The sequence below is a fragment of the Peromyscus californicus genome, unplaced genomic scaffold (genome assembly GCF_007827085.1).
Source record: "Peromyscus californicus insignis strain IS unplaced genomic scaffold, ASM782708v3 Scaffold_7__1_contigs__length_154581171, whole genome shotgun sequence".
Classification (NCBI taxonomy): Eukaryota; Metazoa; Chordata; class Mammalia; order Rodentia; family Cricetidae; genus Peromyscus; species Peromyscus californicus.
The window spans coordinates 111,021,113-111,038,553 of record NW_026294595.1 but is presented as its reverse complement, the minus strand read 5'-3'; the positions used below and the strand labels follow the sequence as shown (position 1 = coordinate 111,038,553).

The 17,441-nt window shown below is 40.5% G+C and overlaps 1 protein-coding gene across 2 annotated transcripts in view; it reads left to right on the top strand.

Moving 5' to 3' along the window:
• Positions 1 to 17,441, top strand: part of Pak5 (p21 (RAC1) activated kinase 5) — a 296,008-nt gene that overhangs the window by 119,048 nt on the left and 159,519 nt on the right. The gene's annotated exons all lie outside the window — the stretch shown is intronic.

Genomic DNA, 17,441 nt, shown 5'->3' with positions numbered 1-17,441 from the left:
CCTCTACTCCAGATTCTTACAAAAGCATTTGGTGAAAAAGTAGCCTTAGACCAGTGGTTATATAAGGCCAGATAATGGAAGACTGGTGAAATTTTACAAGGTATACACATGTAAAGCTAGAATAAAAATGAATAATATGGCTCAGCAGGAAAGAGCAAGCACAGAAAAACATCAGAGAAGTCTGAGACTTCAGTCAAAGCATCCAGCATCTTTTTTTTGTATCATGAAGAATGTGGGTGCACATATGTACATATATCATGTGTCGTGTGTGCATGTGAAGGTCTATCTCGGGTGTTATTCCTCAGGTGCTGTCTACCTTGCTTTTGAAACAGGGTTGCTCCTTAGCCTAGAGCTCACCAAGTAGTTTAAACTGGCTGGCCAGCAATCCCCAGGAATCTGACTTTCCATGCCTCCCTATTGTTTGGATTTCAAGTGTGCAACCACAACAGCTCTTTTACATAGATTCTAGGGATTAAACTCAGGTCCTCATGATCACAAGGCAAGCACCTTAGTAAGGTGTCTCACCATCCCAGTCTTCAATGAACAAAATAGTCAAGTTCCAGAGGACCTTTTTAACAGCACATAATAAATGACTGATATATACATGCCACATGTACCTTGGCTAGGACACAAAACCATGGTGCTGGGTATCATCAAGCTAAGTACAGAGTTTCAAATTAGCACTACTGCCACAACTCAGAGAGTTGTCTTTTTTTTTTTGCGGGGGGGGGGGGGGGGGGGGGGGGGGTTGGTTGAGACAGGATTTCTCTGTATAGTTTTGGTGCCTGTCCTGGATCTCGCTCTGTAGACCAGGCTGGCCTCAGACTCACAGAGATTTGCCTGGCTCTGCTTCCTGAGTACTGGGATTAAAGGCGTTAAAGACTAGGCTCACACCCAAAAATATAAGAGAGATGAATCTTAGAGATTCAATTAGAGAAGACCTGAAATGATGTGGTATATTCGTCATCTATCTTATCAGCCACAGAACAGGATACAACTGTAATTAACTGGTAATATTTTAAAGGAGCTAACATATCTAGGAGAAGTGGTTGGATTTAGAAGCAATAAACAAAGGATAACCAGACTATAACCCAGAGAGAAGTTAGCTGGCAAGGAAGATCCTAAGAGGGGTGCATGGATTGCCCTGGGAAGGGGAAATAGATGAGATCTCCTGAGTAAATTGGGGGAGGGGGCAAGAAGGGGTGAGGGATGAGAACATAAGGGAATGGGATGTTGAGCTGGAGCAGGGATGGAGTGAGAGAGCAATGAAAGAGATATCTTGATAGAGGGAGACATTACGAGGATAGGGAGAAACCGGGGTGCTAGGGAAGTTCCCAGAAATCCACAAGGATGACCCCAGCTAAGACTACTAGCAGCAGTGAAGAGGGTGCTTGAGTTGGCCTACCCTGGTAATCAGATTGGTGAATATCTTAACTGTCATCATAGAGCCTTCACCCAATAACTAATAGAAGCAGATGCAGAGATCCACAGCCAAGCACCAGGCTGAGCTCCAGGAGCCCAGTCAAAGAGAGGGAAGAGGGATTCTATGAGTAAGGGGCATCAAGATCATGATGGGGAAATCTACAGAGACAGCAGAACGAAGTTAGTGGAAACTCATGAACTTTAGGCCAACAGCTGTGGAGGCTGCATGGGACTGGACTAGGCCCTCTGCATAAGCAAGACTGTTGTGTAGCTTGATCTGTTTAAGAGGCCCATGGAAGTGGGATCAGGACCTATCCCTGGTGCATGAGCTGGCTTTTTTGGAGCCCATTACCTATGGTGGGACATCTTGCTCAGCCTTGATGCAGCAGGGAGGGGCTTGGACTTGCCTCAGTTGAATGTACCAGGCTTTGCTTACTCCCCATGGGAGGCCTTACCTTTTTGGAGGAGGGAATGGGGGTTGGGCTGGGAGGCAGAATGCTGGAGAGGAGCAGGAGGAGGAATGAGAGGGGGATCTGTGATTGGTATGTAAAATGAATAAAAATATTCTTAATAAGGAAAAACATCATTAAAAAAATAGTATAAGGCAGAGAAAAGCAATGGTGTCTTAATTTGTTTACCCCAAACTTTGGGTAACGATATTGTAGGAAGATGGTATCAGTACAGCTTTAAGGGAGTAAAGATATGAGACAAGGAAAAGAAAGATAAAATGAAAGTATTATCTAATTGTTGTGAGTATGAAATATACAATCCTTTAGGTAATTTCAGTGTATAATCTAGAGGATATTTTTAATTTATCCCACCATGGAAAATTGAACTGGGGTATTTAGTCCACTTAAAACATCTGCCTTGGTATAATGAGGACTACTTTCTAGGGAAGAATGGGGAAATGTTAATTCTCTAGCATTTATAGCCTACCAAGTATATGAACTAAAACAACAGGAACAGCCAGAGGGAGCTCTCAGGCACAAATACATAGGTTTGCCATCTGCAGCTGTCATTGGGTCAGCACACAGGAAACTCGAATGTTCAGGGCCTATGGGTGGAGCACTATCTGGTTCTGATAGAATAACAAAGGTGGCAATGGCCATGAGCTAGGTAATATACTAGACCCTTCTTTTATACCTTACCATTTATTTCTTATTTGTTGAGTAGTCACTCTGTACCAAGGCAATAGTAGGTCATATGTCCAAGTCACCTCCAAGAGGTGTATTGACATTAGGGGTGTGTTTATAATGAGATCTCTCCATGGGAGGGATGGTGAAATGAAATTTACAACTCAGATTTCTTCTCTCTGAGACTAAACTTTGTAAATGAAAGCATCCCCTTTCTGCTGTTTTTCTGGACTGCTTCCATTGTTCTCCAGGGTCTGTGTTAACACTGGCATTCTCCCAGTCAGCAGGTGTGACCAATTTTAGTGTGAGGCTTAGCAAGCTAACATTAGCATCTCAAGCCTTACAGAGAGATAATGGCAACTTGATTGTGGAAATAAATGCTGGAAAGGAATTAAAAACCTGAGCCCAAATCCTCACCTCTGCTGACTTAGAAATATATCACCCTCACTTATCTTTACCAAACATTGTGATGATTCCTTGATCCTACTTCTAAAATTTTAGGTGAAAGTTTAGAAAAAGAAGCAAATAAGCATAAAATAACATATCCAGAGAAAAATAGGTAATAGGAAAAACAAATATATGAAGTTCGATGAGTACTCTGATACATAGTTCATTAATTAATTTAAATTAATTTTTCCTTTCAGGAGTAGAGCATCACCCTTCTGATTTCAAGTTTCACTCTAGGAATACCTTGATCCAAAATTTGTGTCTTTTATTCACTTGCTGAATAAAATATTGCTTGAAACATAAATATAGGAAGGTATTGACATTTCTGTTGCTTCTGTCTTGTGTTATTATGATCATTTTATATACATACTTTCTGCTTGTACAAGTGTTTTTCAGAGAAATGTGGGAGTGGATTATGTTAGCATAGGAGATAAAGGTTGTCACAGTTTCCTAGAACTAAGAGTTTCCCAGGATGCAATGTGTTTATTGCCAAAAATAGGACAGGCTCCAGCAGAATGGTATAACTGATCATTATAAATGCATACATGCCTCTTTTATACATGCCGTAAACTCTTTCCACAGAGGTGCTAGCGGTTTACACTGCCAACAAGCAGTCTGTGTGAGTGCTTCCGTTCAGCACTGTTTTCTTCATGCTTGATGTTCTCAATATCTTAACTTTTGCCAATCAGTTGAGTGTGAAATGGAATCTTGCTGTAATTTGATTTCCCTGGTTACTAATGAGGTTTGGCATCTTTTCCTGTATTGTTCGCCATTCATGTTTGATCTTCTGTGAAGCGCCTTCCTTATTTCCATCTTGTTTTCCTGTGGAATTGTGTTATCAGATTCATCTTATGCATCTCGTCAGAGTCTCTCTTGGTGTTACCACCGTTTACACTCTATAGCAGTAGCACTAATGGCATTTTATATTGAATATTTCTTTTTTGTGGGATAGCATCCTGGTTAGCAGTCTCCTAGGTCCTTACCCACTATCTGCAATAGCATCCCATTTGTGAGAATAAAAGTGCTCCTACACATAAAAATATCTCTAGTCAAATGGTTCCCTGGTTGAGATCATCTAACCTATCTCTCATCATACCAACTCCTATCAAAGAGAAGAATGAGCAATGGACAAATTCCCTTTCCCTTTATCCCTGACAGATTCATCTCCATGTGTTCAAAGATTGTTTCAAGTCACCCAGCAGATGTATTTGCTGGCCACTGGCTGCATAGTTCTTAGAAGTGTTCTTAACCTCTGAGCTGTCTCTCCAGGCCCCTATATGCACAATGGAGTACTACTCGGCAGAGAAAAAACAATGACATCATGAGGTTTTCAGGCAAATGGATGGACCTAGAAAAAACATCCTGAGTGAGGTAACCCAGACTCAGAAAGACAAACATGGTATGTACTCACTCATAGGTGGATACCAGATGTAAAACAAAGGATGACTAGACTGCTACTCACAACTCCAGGGAGGCTACCTAGTAAAGAGGACCCTAAGAAAGACACAGGGATCACCCAATGACAGAGAAATGGATGAGATCTACATGAGCAAACTGGATGTGAGGGGGGTAATGGAGGACAAGGGTCGGGGGAAAGAGAGCTTAGGGGAGCGGGAGATCCCAGCTGGATCAAGAACAGAGAAGGAGAACAAGAAAAGAGATACCGTGATAAATGAAGACCAGATGGGAACAGGAAGAAGCAAAGTGCTAGAGAGGTCCCCAGAAATCCACAAAGATACCTCCACAATAGACTACTGGCAATGGTCAAGAGAAAGCCCAAACTGACCTACTCTGGTGATCAGATGGCCAAATACCCTAAATGTTGTGGTAGAACTCTCATCCAATGACTGATGGAAGCAGATGCAGAGATCCACAGCCAGGCCCCAGGTGGAGCTCCAGGAGTCCAATCAGCGAGAAAGAGGAGGGATTGTATGAGAGAGAGATGTTGAGACCATGATTGGAAAAAGCACAGGGACAAATAGCCAAACTAGTAGAAACACATGAACTATGAATCAATAGCTGAGGAGCCCCCATGGAACTGGATCAGGCCCTCTGGATAAGTGAGACAGTCGATTAGCTTGAACTGTTTGGGAGGCCCTCAGGCAGTGGGACCAGGACCTGTCCTTAGTGCATGAGCTGGCTGTTTGGAACCTGGGGCCTATGCAGGGACACTTTGCTCAGCCTGGGTGAAGGGAGGAGGGGACTGGACCTGCCTCAACTGAATCTACCAGACTGAGCTGAATCCCCAGGGGAGTCCTTGCCCTGGAGAAGATGGGAATGGGGGGGGGGGTGGATTGGGGAGAGGGCAGGGGTGGGGTGGGAGGAGGGAGGACAGGGGAATCCGTGGCTGATATGTAAATTTTTTTTCTATTTTAGAAAAGAAAAAAAAGAAGTTTAATGGCCAGAACAGTAACATGTCAAGTTGTCTTCCAATCCTGCCCTGCCTCTTTGCTTACATCCTGTCTCCCCTTTCTTAGGATTACATATTCTAACTCAAGTGTTAGCACCAATTGTTTACCTCAGCATTTCCTCAGGAAACTGAGCTAACACAAACAATTGTAGCAAAGATATCCTATGAACAAGACTGGAACTGGATCACTAAACTGTCAGAAAGAAATAAGAATAACATTTTTAGTGGTAAATTATGATAAAAATAAAGCCTGGCATGTGGCTGCAGCACAGTTACTTAAGCTTTCACTGCTAGCAAATTGGGTTAAGGGTTAGGGACAGGTCAGGTGTTGGGAGTTTGAGAAGTGGCAGTACACAGCGAATATTAGAGCAGTGATTATTAAGTACCTTGTCAAGTAGGAGGGCTGCCTTTGACCCACATGAAGAAAAATGTTACACTGTTAAGGTTAATTGCCAATATGAGGTGTTTTGGGAAAGTCAAAGGACATGTTCTGCAAATTTATAGCATTCTAATCTCTGGTTGTTGCAGTACAGACAGTCCACGAAGCCAAGCCTAGAGTCTGACTATGAGGTTAGCAGAGTTATACAGGAGTCTGAGTACATGCTTTGTATGGTCTTCCATTTCAAACTCAAGGCCATTATGACCAGCATCCTGAAACCTAGGATGAGTTCATTTGAATTGATGAGCTTAAGATCATTAAAATACTAAACTTCCCCAACCCACAATAGAAGAGAGGAAGAATCCTTCCTTTATAGAGGTCAGCCTTCTTGGGTTACTGGTTGTAGGAATCTCACCTATAGCAGGTATCATTTAAGATAATTTTGATCTCCATTAGAGTTTTCTCTGTCATTCCCTAGAACCCAATAACTAGAATGTAGTCTCATGAGAAAAGAATCAGTACTTCCACAGGAACAAATGCCCTATCCTCTGAAAATTGAAGTGTCTGGCTACTATGTGCCATACGTACCATGAAAACCCACTTGGGAATAGACTCTAAGCATTAGAATTGAAGTATGGAGGGATCACATTAGACCAGTGAGTACTCACATTAGAGATTCTTACCCATAGCTGATGACTCAATATTTTGTCAAGCATACTTGAAGTAGATTCTTGTAGATTTCTGGTATGGTTCCTCAAAACTTGTGTTCTATAATGGCTATGGTGGTTTGAATGAGAATGTTCCCTTAGGCTAATATATTTAAATACGTATATATTTGAATGGTTTGGAGGAACTGTTTGGGAAGGATTAGGAGGTTTAGCCTGTTGGAAGAGGTGTGCGTCACTGTGTCACTAGTGACAAGCTTTGAGGTTACAAAAACCCACGCCATTCCCAGTTAGCTCACTCTTTGCCTCATGCTGTTCTCTCAAGATGTAAGCTCTCGGCTACTGCTCCAGTGCCATGCCTGCCTGCTTACTGCCATGTTCACTTTTATGATGGACATGGACTCTGACCCTCTGAAACTGTAAGCACCAAACACAATCTTCTATAAGTTGCCTTGATCATGGCATCTTATCACAGCAACAGAAAGTACCTAAGACAATGTCCTACATCAAATAAAAGTTTAAAAAATCTTTACTTCCTTTGACATTCTTTTTTTTCCTTGTTGCTATATTTTCGTTTGACAGTTTCTTACATGTCTATAATAAATTTTGGTCATTTTTATCATCCATCACCTTTTCCCATCCCCTTTCCCCATCATCCTGAAGCCCTTCTTACCAAAAATTCCCCTTTTACTTTTAAGGTTTTTGTTTTGGAGCCTCTATCTTTAATTATGGCTGCTTGAATGAGTGTTGGTAGTGGGTTATTCATTAGAGCATGAACAACTTGTTGGTAGCCACACTACTGGTGAAAATGATACCCCTCTGTTATGGAATATTACTTTAACTAGGTAAAGATGTATTACATGTGTTTATGTTGCAGAATATTAGTTTAACTATGTAAAAATGTGTTATACTTGTTTATGCTGTATTTGTTTAATGATGGAAAATTGTATTGTTGATTCAACTTGCCTGCCTAAGGCACCTGGTTGATCTAATAAAAAGCTGAATAGCCAATAGTCATGCAGTAAAGGAATGGCAGGGCTGGCAGGCAGAGAGGAAAAGTAGGAAGAGGAGTCTAGGCTCATAAAGAGAAAACAAGAGAAGAGGAGAGAACAAGGGAGAAAGAAAGGGAGACGCCCAGGGCCAGCCGGGCAGGCAGCTGCCGGCTAGTCAGACACACAGTAAGACATACAGAATGAAAGAAAGGTAAAAAGCCCCAAAACAAAATGTAGATGAAGAAAAACAAGTTAATTTAAGTTAAAGGAAAAAAGCTAGCAAGAAACGAGCATAAAATAAGGCCAAGCATTCATAAATAATAATAAGTCTCTGTGTCATGATTAGGGAGCTGGTTGGTGACCCCAAAGAAAGGCTGCTACACCCTTCGACCAACATCCATTAACAACCATTCATCCATGATGAAATGTTGACAAACCTAATCATGTGTAGATCTTGTTTAAGGAACCACAGATTCAGTCAGTTAATGAGTTCATTGCCTATGCCATGATAAAAAGACATAATTTTGCATTACTTCTTCCTATCCTCTGTATCTTTCATTCTTTTTGTTCTCCTTTTCCATGGTGTTCTGTGAATTTCAGAAAGGATGATCTAGATATCCTTTTCAAGGTCAAACAGTTAACAGTCACTGTTACTATTCTCAGGGCTTTGACCAGTTATGAGACTCTGCATTAACTGACACACACTGCAAAAACAAGCTTCTCTGGAAAGGCCTGTGAGTAGTGCTAATCATCTGCAAGCATTTAGAATGCTATTTAACAAAATGTCCATTTAGCAGAAAACAGTAGCAAACTCCCATCTAGGGTACATATCCACCCAAGCTCTAGGCTCTTGGGCACATTTTCTGTACCTGGCATAAGTTCCTTCTTGTAGAACAGGTTTGAAACTCAATCCGAAAGTAGCTAATAACACCAATAACAGTTGTGCAACTTTTATAATCATAGGTACATCTTTCCTGAAAGATAATTATTGTTGCTCTTAGGGTTCAGGAGCTAGTTGTAACTATTAATGACTTTTCTTGCCCAGAAGCCTGCATAGTACTTTCTGCCACCATGAAAGTAGCCACTAGGAAGGAAGCTTGATATCTCTAGGTGCTACAACCAAAGTGTGTGGTGTCTTCAGCAATATGGTCTTACCATATAATTCTGTTACACAACAAAATGCCATGATGCTATCCTATATTGTTTTAGGGGCCCCTGCAGCCTCCCTCACCAGCAATTAATAGGGTAGTATGCCACATCTTGCACTGGTTTTTTAGTTAAATAACCTATGACTCCTTGGAGTAGCATTATCTACCTATATAGGGCACCACCATTCAAACTCTTCTTAAGTTATATTTTTAAATGAGCTTGCAAAATAGTAGATTTCAGCATGGCTTTTCCATACATGACTACCTTTGATTAACCTTTTCCTCCATACCCTCTCTGTTCCTAAGCCCTCCTCCATCCCATCTTTAGTACTCCTCATCTCTACTTTCACATCAGATATGTTCTGTGATCCTTGTTCTCTTAAGGCTTCTTTTGTTTCCTTTCCCGCTAATAGACCATTTCTAACTTCCTGAATCCTACAAGCACTTCAAGTTAAACAAAGTAATCTATAAACCCAAAGATAAGATCCACAAATGAGAGGGAACATGCGGTGCTTAGCGGTGCTTATTTTTCTGATCTTTGATTATCTCACTCAGTATATTTTCCAGTTCCATCTACTTTCCTGCAAATTTCAAAGCTGTGCTTTTTGACATGAACCAACCTGAATCAGGATTCCAGACAGGGCCCCAAGGTGGAGTACCAAGGATGGAATAGAAATAGGGAAGAAATAAAAGGAAAGAGTTAAAAAGCTGGGATCAGGCAGGGAGGTGGTGGCGCACGCCTTTAATCCCAGCACTCGGGAGGCAGAGGCAGGCAGATCTCTGTGAGTTCGAGGCCAAGCCTGGTATACAGATCTAGTTCCAGGAAAGGCACAAAGCTACACAGAGAAACCCTATCTCGAAAAACAAAAAAAAAAAAAAAAAAAAAAAGCTGGGATCAGGAGGGCTACATGGGTTTATGACCCAAGTCAGCCAGGTTATTAACAGCATAGCTTTTTTTTTTTTTTTTTTTGGTTTTACGAGACAGGGTTTCTCTGTGTAGCTTTGTGCCTTTCCTGGAGCTCACTCTGTAGACCAGGCTGGCCTCAAACTCACAGAGATCTGCCTGCCTCTGCCTCCCGAGTGCTGGGATTAAAGGTGTGTGCCACCACCGCCCGGCCAGCATAGCTCTTTTTATACTCCTCAAATGGGTAACCAGAGCACAAGCTGGTGAAGAACATCAGACAGCAGAATTACAGGGAGCTCGAAATAACTCAAGTTCCTCTTTACGTTCTGCTGGTGAAGAACAGCAGACAGCAGAATTACAGGGAGCTCGAAATAACTCAAGTTCCTCTTTAGCAAGGTACAGTCTAGAATGGGGGACAAAGTATTTCACACCTCAGTGTCTAGAACGTTTGACCTCATACATACTGGGATGGGGGCTGGATATCAAGCACCAGTTCTTGCACTACAGCTTCCGAAGGCCCTGATACCAGTCTATTGCTGCCTTTGCCTAACATGACCGCGGTGGCTAAGTGAGAGACAAAATGCCTATATCCCATCATCAGGGCCTCCAGACAGTCTCCAATCCAGCCTAGGCCCCATCAATTTTTCTTTACATCTGAATAAGATTCCATCATATACACACATCACAAATTTGTTATCCATTCATCAGTTGGTAGATATGTAGGCTGACTTCTCCTGACTGTGGAGAACAGAGCAGCAATAAGCATGAATGTGCAAGTATCCCTAAAGGAGTATCTAGAGTGCTTGGAGAATATGCCCAGCAATGGTATATCTGGGTCTCACGGTAATTCTATTTTTAGATTTTTTGAAGAAATATTCACTGAATTTCCTTAGTGGGTCTAAGAATTCACACTCTTATCAACAATGAATAAGGGCTCTGCTTTCCCCAGAACCGTACCAGCATTTATTGTCATTCTGGCCAGATAAGATAGAATCTCAACAAAATTTGTATTTCTCTGATGATTAAGGATATTGAACACTTCTTAAAAATATTTATTAGCATTTACACATCTTCTTTTGAGAACTCTCTGTTCAGTGGCAAAACCCAGTTTTGTTTGGATTGTTTGTTTTCCTGGTGTTTAAGGTGTTTTCTAAATGTCTTTGAATATTCTAAATAGTGATTCTCTGGAAAGGTTTCCTCTCATCCTGTATACTGTCTAGTTCTTTAATTAACAACTTCCCTTTCTATACATGGGCCTTTTAAAAAAATTCACAAGTCTCACTTGTTAGCTCTTGGCTTAATTCTTGAGCTACCATAACCCTATTTAGAAACTCCTTGTCTATGACTATATAGTTTTGAAGTATGACTTGATGTGTACTCCTTAATTTTCCTCTAGCAGTTTCAGAGTTTCCTGTCTTATGCTGAAGTCTTTGATCCATTTGCAGTTGATTTTTGTACAGGATAAGAGACAAGGATAGTTTCATCCTCCCACATGTAGACATCCAGTTTCAAAGATGCTGCCTTATTTTTCCAGTGTGTATTTTTGGCCTCTTTGACAAGGATCAAGTGACTGTCATTGTATTTTTTGTATCTGGGTCATCTATTCTATTCCACTAGTGCACATGTCTGTTTTTATGCTGGTATCATGCTGTTTTTATTACTATGGCTCTATATAACAACTTAAAATCAAATGTGGTGGCACACGCCTCAGTTTTGTGTTTTGTTTATTTGTTCATTTGGTTCTACTCAAGGTTGCCTTTGCTATTGGGATCTTTTATGCTTCCATATAAGTATTAAGAATTTTTTTTTTATTTCTCTGAAGAACAGTATTGGAATTTTTATTGGAATTACATTGAATCCATAGATTGCTTTTGGTACGATGACCATTTTCATGATATTAATCCAGCCAATGAATGAGCATGGGAGTTCTATTCATCTACTAATATCTTTTTTCCAGTGTTTCATTTTATAGTAGATGTCTTTCACTTCCTTGATTTAGGCTTATTCTAACCCTCTTTTTTTCAGTTTTTTTCTTCTTTTATTTTTGAGATTATAATATAGTTATATCATTTGTTTTTTCATTCTCTCCATCTAAACCCCTCCTTGCTCTTTCAAATTCATGGTCTCTTAAAAAAATCAATGCTTCTATGTGCATATATGTATGAGTATTTTTAAGTTATTGTGAATGCAATTGTTTCCTAATTACTTAGTGTGTTCATTATTGGTATATAGGAAGGATACTAATTTTTCTGTGTTAATTTTATACGCTTCCACTTTGTTAAAATGTGTTTATCAGCTCTAGGAGTTTTCTAGTGGAGTCTTTAAGTCCTTCTAAATATAAAATCATGTCATCTACCAATAGGAACTACTGCTGCCATGAGGACCAGCATCTAGCAGCTCAAGATTTGAGGGGGAGCCGATAGAGTCAGCAGACTAATCACTTAACTTGGTTTTTATATCTGAGGGAGTAAAACAACTCTCTGGTGAGGGGGGCTAAACTTAACTCTCTGGGGCCAGCAAAAAAAAGAACACACACACACACACACACACACACACACACACACACACACACCCTTCCAACATGTCAGATCTCACTGAGTGTTTTCATAGATGGCAAGCATTCAGCAGGTTAGAGAAACTGGAGAGGAGATTCAGAGCAGGCAAACTACTGGACAGACGATCACTCAAGGACTTTTCTAAGGGAGAAACCTTCGTTCTTCAAGCATTCAGCAGGTTAGAGAAACTGGAGAGGAGATTCAGAGCAGGCAAACTACTGGACAGACGATCACTCAAGGACTTTTCTAAGGGAGAAACCTTCGTTCTTCATTTTATTATTCTTTCTGTTGTTTGTTCTACTCTATTCTTCTGATGTTTCCCTTCTGTCTATTTTGATGTCTTTCTTCTACCTAACTTTATTTTTTTCCCTTACAGCTTATATACTCCAGCAAAATCTTTCAAGCAGTATAAAAATTACAATGTGGTTACATTCTATTTTTTAAATGAATGATTACAATGAATACAAGTAAAAAACAGCATGTTTTTCATATCCTTTACACAATTAAGCATTTTATGCATTACAGGTGAAAAACAAGTTGTCCCAAGAACCCACATACATTCATACCCAAACAACTTGTTATAGATTAACTGAGTATAAGCAAGCAAGACATTTTTCTCAGCCATTTTTTTTTCTGGCAGACTGCATTTTGTAGTTACAAAGAAAGAACCAATTATTTTTATGATTTATCTCAAAAGGTAATCTTATGGATTAGAGTTGGAGGATTAGGGTTAGAGGGTTAGGGGATTAGGTGCTTAGGGGGTTATGGGGTTAGTGTTAGTGTTAGGAAATTAAGGTTAGGGGGTTAGGTTAGGGTTAGGGGTTAGGGTTATAGGACTAGGGTTATGGGGTTAGGGTTAGCGTTAGAAAAAAATAATCTTATAAGAATCACAAATCTGGGGGTCCTGCAGCAGGGGGATCAGGATCCACCCTGGTGCATGATTGGGCTTTTTGGAGCCCAGTGCCTATGGTGGGACACCTTGCCCAACCTTGGTGCAGTGGGGGAGGGGCTTGGACCTGCCTCAACTGAATGTACCAGACTCTGCTGACTCCCCATGGGAGACCTTGACTTGGAGGAGGTGGGAATGGGGGGTTGATTGGGAGATAAGGCTGGGGGGTGGGAAGAGAGAGGAGGGGGGTACTGTGGTTGGTATGTAAAATGAATAGAAATTTTTTTAATAATGAATTTTTTTTAAAAAGAAAACCACTGCTCTATTGTAGTGGGTAGCCATTCCAGCTTTGATCTGGAAGTTCCAACCCCCATTGAGACTTCGGCAACTGTCACGCCTACAAGGCGGGGCCAAGGGAGGCGCCTGGACCTGAGATCTGGATCTGCGGGCGCTCTCTCGGTTCCGGACCGGAGATAGTGGAGGTGGGCCAAGCAGAGCTCCAGAGAACACCTCTGGACTGTGATACACCTTCCCCAGACCCCACGACCTACCTATCCCTTAATTTGTAAGTTATGCCATTAAATAAATCTCCTTTTAACTACATGGAGTGGCCTTAATAATTACATCAATACTCTATTCTATGGGGAAAAAAAGAATCACAAATCTAAACTTTTATATATGAAAAGAATCCGTCATCTCTACTTTAAATCTTCAGGTTGTACACCCGTTAACAGTTTTCTCTATCAGGAAACTGAGGGCAGAAATGGGCACAAGGAATTAATCATCATTTCATCCTAGCAATAAAGATATGTTAGCCAGAAATAGCCAGGCTCTCATTGTTTTTGCTTTTTGACCTTAATGAGTCCCTCATTCAGCTATTAAAAGCATACCTTTAAATTGTTTTTCAAGACTTTTTGTCTCAAAGCCAATAAATAAAACATCTTAACCTCACCTTTGGTCATTGTTTAAAGCTTTGTTTTAGCTATGATGTACACTGAAACCTGTGAACACATCTCTCAACAATTAAGATGAAAAGAATTGAGCTAAGTTAGCTACTGGGACTCAATTGATTTTCTTAATCATTAATTTAAGACAGTCTATATGGCTCCTCAAGAGAAACTAGCTGTGTGACATTTCCTTGTTCTGATTTCCTATCCTCTACAGCCCCTGCTTTATGAATGGTGGGGCAACACTATATCTTGCTTTTACCTATTTTAGTTTTTCCACTAAGCTAATATCTATCATAATCCCTTACTATATTTGTTACATACTCTCATTCATCAAAATCCTATTTAAACTAATCCTATTTAAACTAACACTATTATTGTATAACATCTTGCTTTAGTTAAGCAATATAGCTTAGAAAGAAATCATCTTCATAATAATCCACAGATAAAAATGCCCAGTAGAGGGCTGGAGAGATGGCTCAGAGGTTAAGAGCACTGACTGCTCTTCCAGAGGTCCTGAGTTCAATTCCCAGCAACCACATGGTGGCTCACAACCATCTGTAATGAGAATTGGCGCCCTCTTCTGGCCTGCAGTAATACATGCTGTGTACATAATAAATAAATCTTTAAAAAAAAAATGCCCAGTAGAATGGGATATTTACATGAGATAATCACACTACATTAAAGGCAGTGGGAATCTCCCTACACCCCTTCACACCATGCCAGATACCAAAGAAAAATGACAGTAGCAAACATGTAAAGACACAGCAGTAGCAAAAGACATTCTCAGGCTGAGGCTCTTGGAGGGCCTTGCCTATCTGATATTCATCCGTGGGAGCTTTGCTTCCTGGTAGGCCAACTTCCTAAACCTCAACTGCTACCTGCAGCTCCTCTGACAGGCCACCAGTGAGGAACTTTCCTGTTCCAACTTGTATTCTTGTTTCCTTCTCTTGTCTTGCTGCTCTTACTATGATTTCAAAGTCAATAGAAAGCCAGAGCTAATGGCCAAGCAGTTTTAATTAATATAAGCCTCTGTGTGTTTACTTGGGTCTGAGTGGCTGCTGACTGGGCAGGACACAGGAAGACTTTTAGCTACAGTAAAGGGATTCCAATAGTTGTGTGTGTGTGTGTGTGTGTGTGTGTGTGTGTGTGTGTGTGTGTGTGTGTGCTATAGAACTAGTGGTTACTATTCAGTTGGTAGGTAGGAAAAGAAAAGGTAGAAAAAAATGAATACACTTAGAAGGTAAAGGTGAAATGTTATAGTTTTAGTGCCTGTCCTGGATCTTGCTCTGTAGACAAAGCTGGCCTCAAACTCACAGAGATCCACCTGAGTGCTGGGATTAAAGGCATGCGCCACCACTGCCTGGTGCCTGAAGAGTTCTTTATGGCTGGTCTGTCAGTAGACATGATTAAAGGTGGATTTGTTGTAGTGGTGGCTGTGAGTCTGATCATGGGAGAATTTCATCAGGGCAATATGTAAACAGATCATGGGGTTTGAAGAAGCGTGAGTGAAGTGATAAAATTTTGTTCCCTTAACTGTATGCTCTCGGGTGATTTCTAAGCCTCCATCTTACCTAGAAGTCTTGTTTGACATTCTTAATAGTTAGATGTGTCATGAAGAAGTAATGTAAGAGGGGTATTGTGTACAATGTGAAATCCTGTTGCTTCTCCATATTCCTAATTAACAGTCCACAAAGGATATTCCTTTTAGCAAGCTAGTGCAATTATCAACATTTGAGGATGTTACAGTCTGTAGATGATATTTAAAGAAACTGTAATGGAGTTGAGTTGCCCAATAATACTATGCTGATAGAATAAAAAAAAAAAAAAAACAGAAGCCAAATAACAGCTTTACCGTTAGATGTATGATGGACTTTGTCTCAGTTAGAGTTACCACTGCTGTGATGAAACGCCATGGCCAAAGCAACCTGGGGAGGAAATTATTTCTTTAGATTATAGATTACACTTCCCATTTTAGCCCACCATTGAAGGAAGTCAGGACAGGAACTCAAACAGAGCAGGAACTTGGAGGCAGGAACTGATGCAGAGGCCATGGAAGGGTGGTGCTGCTTACTGACTTGCTCATCATGGCTCCCTCAGACTGCTTTTTTATAGAATGTAGGACCACCAGCCCAGGGATTGAACCACCCACAATGGGCCAGGTCCTCCCCCATCAATCAATAATTAAGAAAATGCCCTATAGGCCTGCCTAAAATTCTTATGCCTACAAATCTTATAGAGGAATTTTCTTAATTGAGCCTCCCTCCTCTAAGATTGTGTTAACTTGTGGCAAATTGACATAAAACTATCCAGCATAATAACTTACAGAAGATCAAATCCTAAGTCATGACGCCTTATGCAAGAGTAATCTGACAATTACAAAGAGGGCCTGAAAGTCTTTGGGCCAAGATGTTTAGACAGCTAACTGAGATGTTATACAATTTTGATAATTGGCAGAAACCATAGAATATCATGGCCTTTTTCAACGTTTCTCCAATTAATCAAGTTCATTAATAGCAGTGGACCTATGACAGTTTATGTTCGTGTTTGTTGCAACCCTATTTCCTTTTAAACACATTTATTTTGTATTTGTTAATTCTAATGCATAGGAAGAATGAACTCAGAAAATTGTTTTTGTTGCTGTCTGCTCCTTTAAGTGGCCTTTTTCCTTATGTTGCAAGTAAGAGTTAATATTAAGTGAGGTTAATGAGGGACAATTTTCAGAACCACAATAGGAATGCTTCCCACAGAGAATGTTTCTTTGATATCCCTAGAAGTCCTAAAAGCTAGAGGCCCTCTTTCAGGGCCTAACTCTAGGGCCTGACTTTCAGGCTTAGCTGCCTAGTCTTGCCTTGCTTTGACATGCGCAGGGCCTAGTATTTGGTCCCCAGAATGCATTGACACTGCTACTCTCCCTTGGTGCAGTGTTTATGTTCTAATTAGGCTAGTCCCTATGTCAGTTCTTTTTTTTTTATTTCAGTCATTTATTTTTGTGGATTGGGGAGAGGAGTTCTAGTGTTAACTTATTAAATAGTGAGCTCTAGCAAAATTCATCAAAATTTAAAACCATATCCAGGATCTATTTGAATTTTGCCATAATGGTCTCCTAGATTGGCAAGACAGCAAATGACCAAAAGTGAAATGTTCCTTGTGTCTTTGTCAATACAAAAACAATGAAAAGCAATTAACAGCTGCCTGGTGCACCAGTCTTCATTGAATTTAATTTAGTCCAGGAGGTGTCTAATTGACTGGATTAGATAGGCTGGTTTTCTCATCCCAAGTCAAATAACTTGCTCACAGGCCTAGCAGGTGTTGATCAGAAGTCTGGGCCTGTAGGTACACATCTTGAGTGAAGGCATCCTGACTGAACAGAGCTCAGCTAACTGTCCTCACTCACCTGGAAGTCCTTCTTACCCATATAACACAAACATTCAACACATGCAGTTATTTTTTAAAAACAAACAGTGGTTTTAGAACAAGAAACAATTTCAATTAATTTTTAATTGCTTGAGAATTTCATACATCCATACAATTATTTAATCAAATCTTC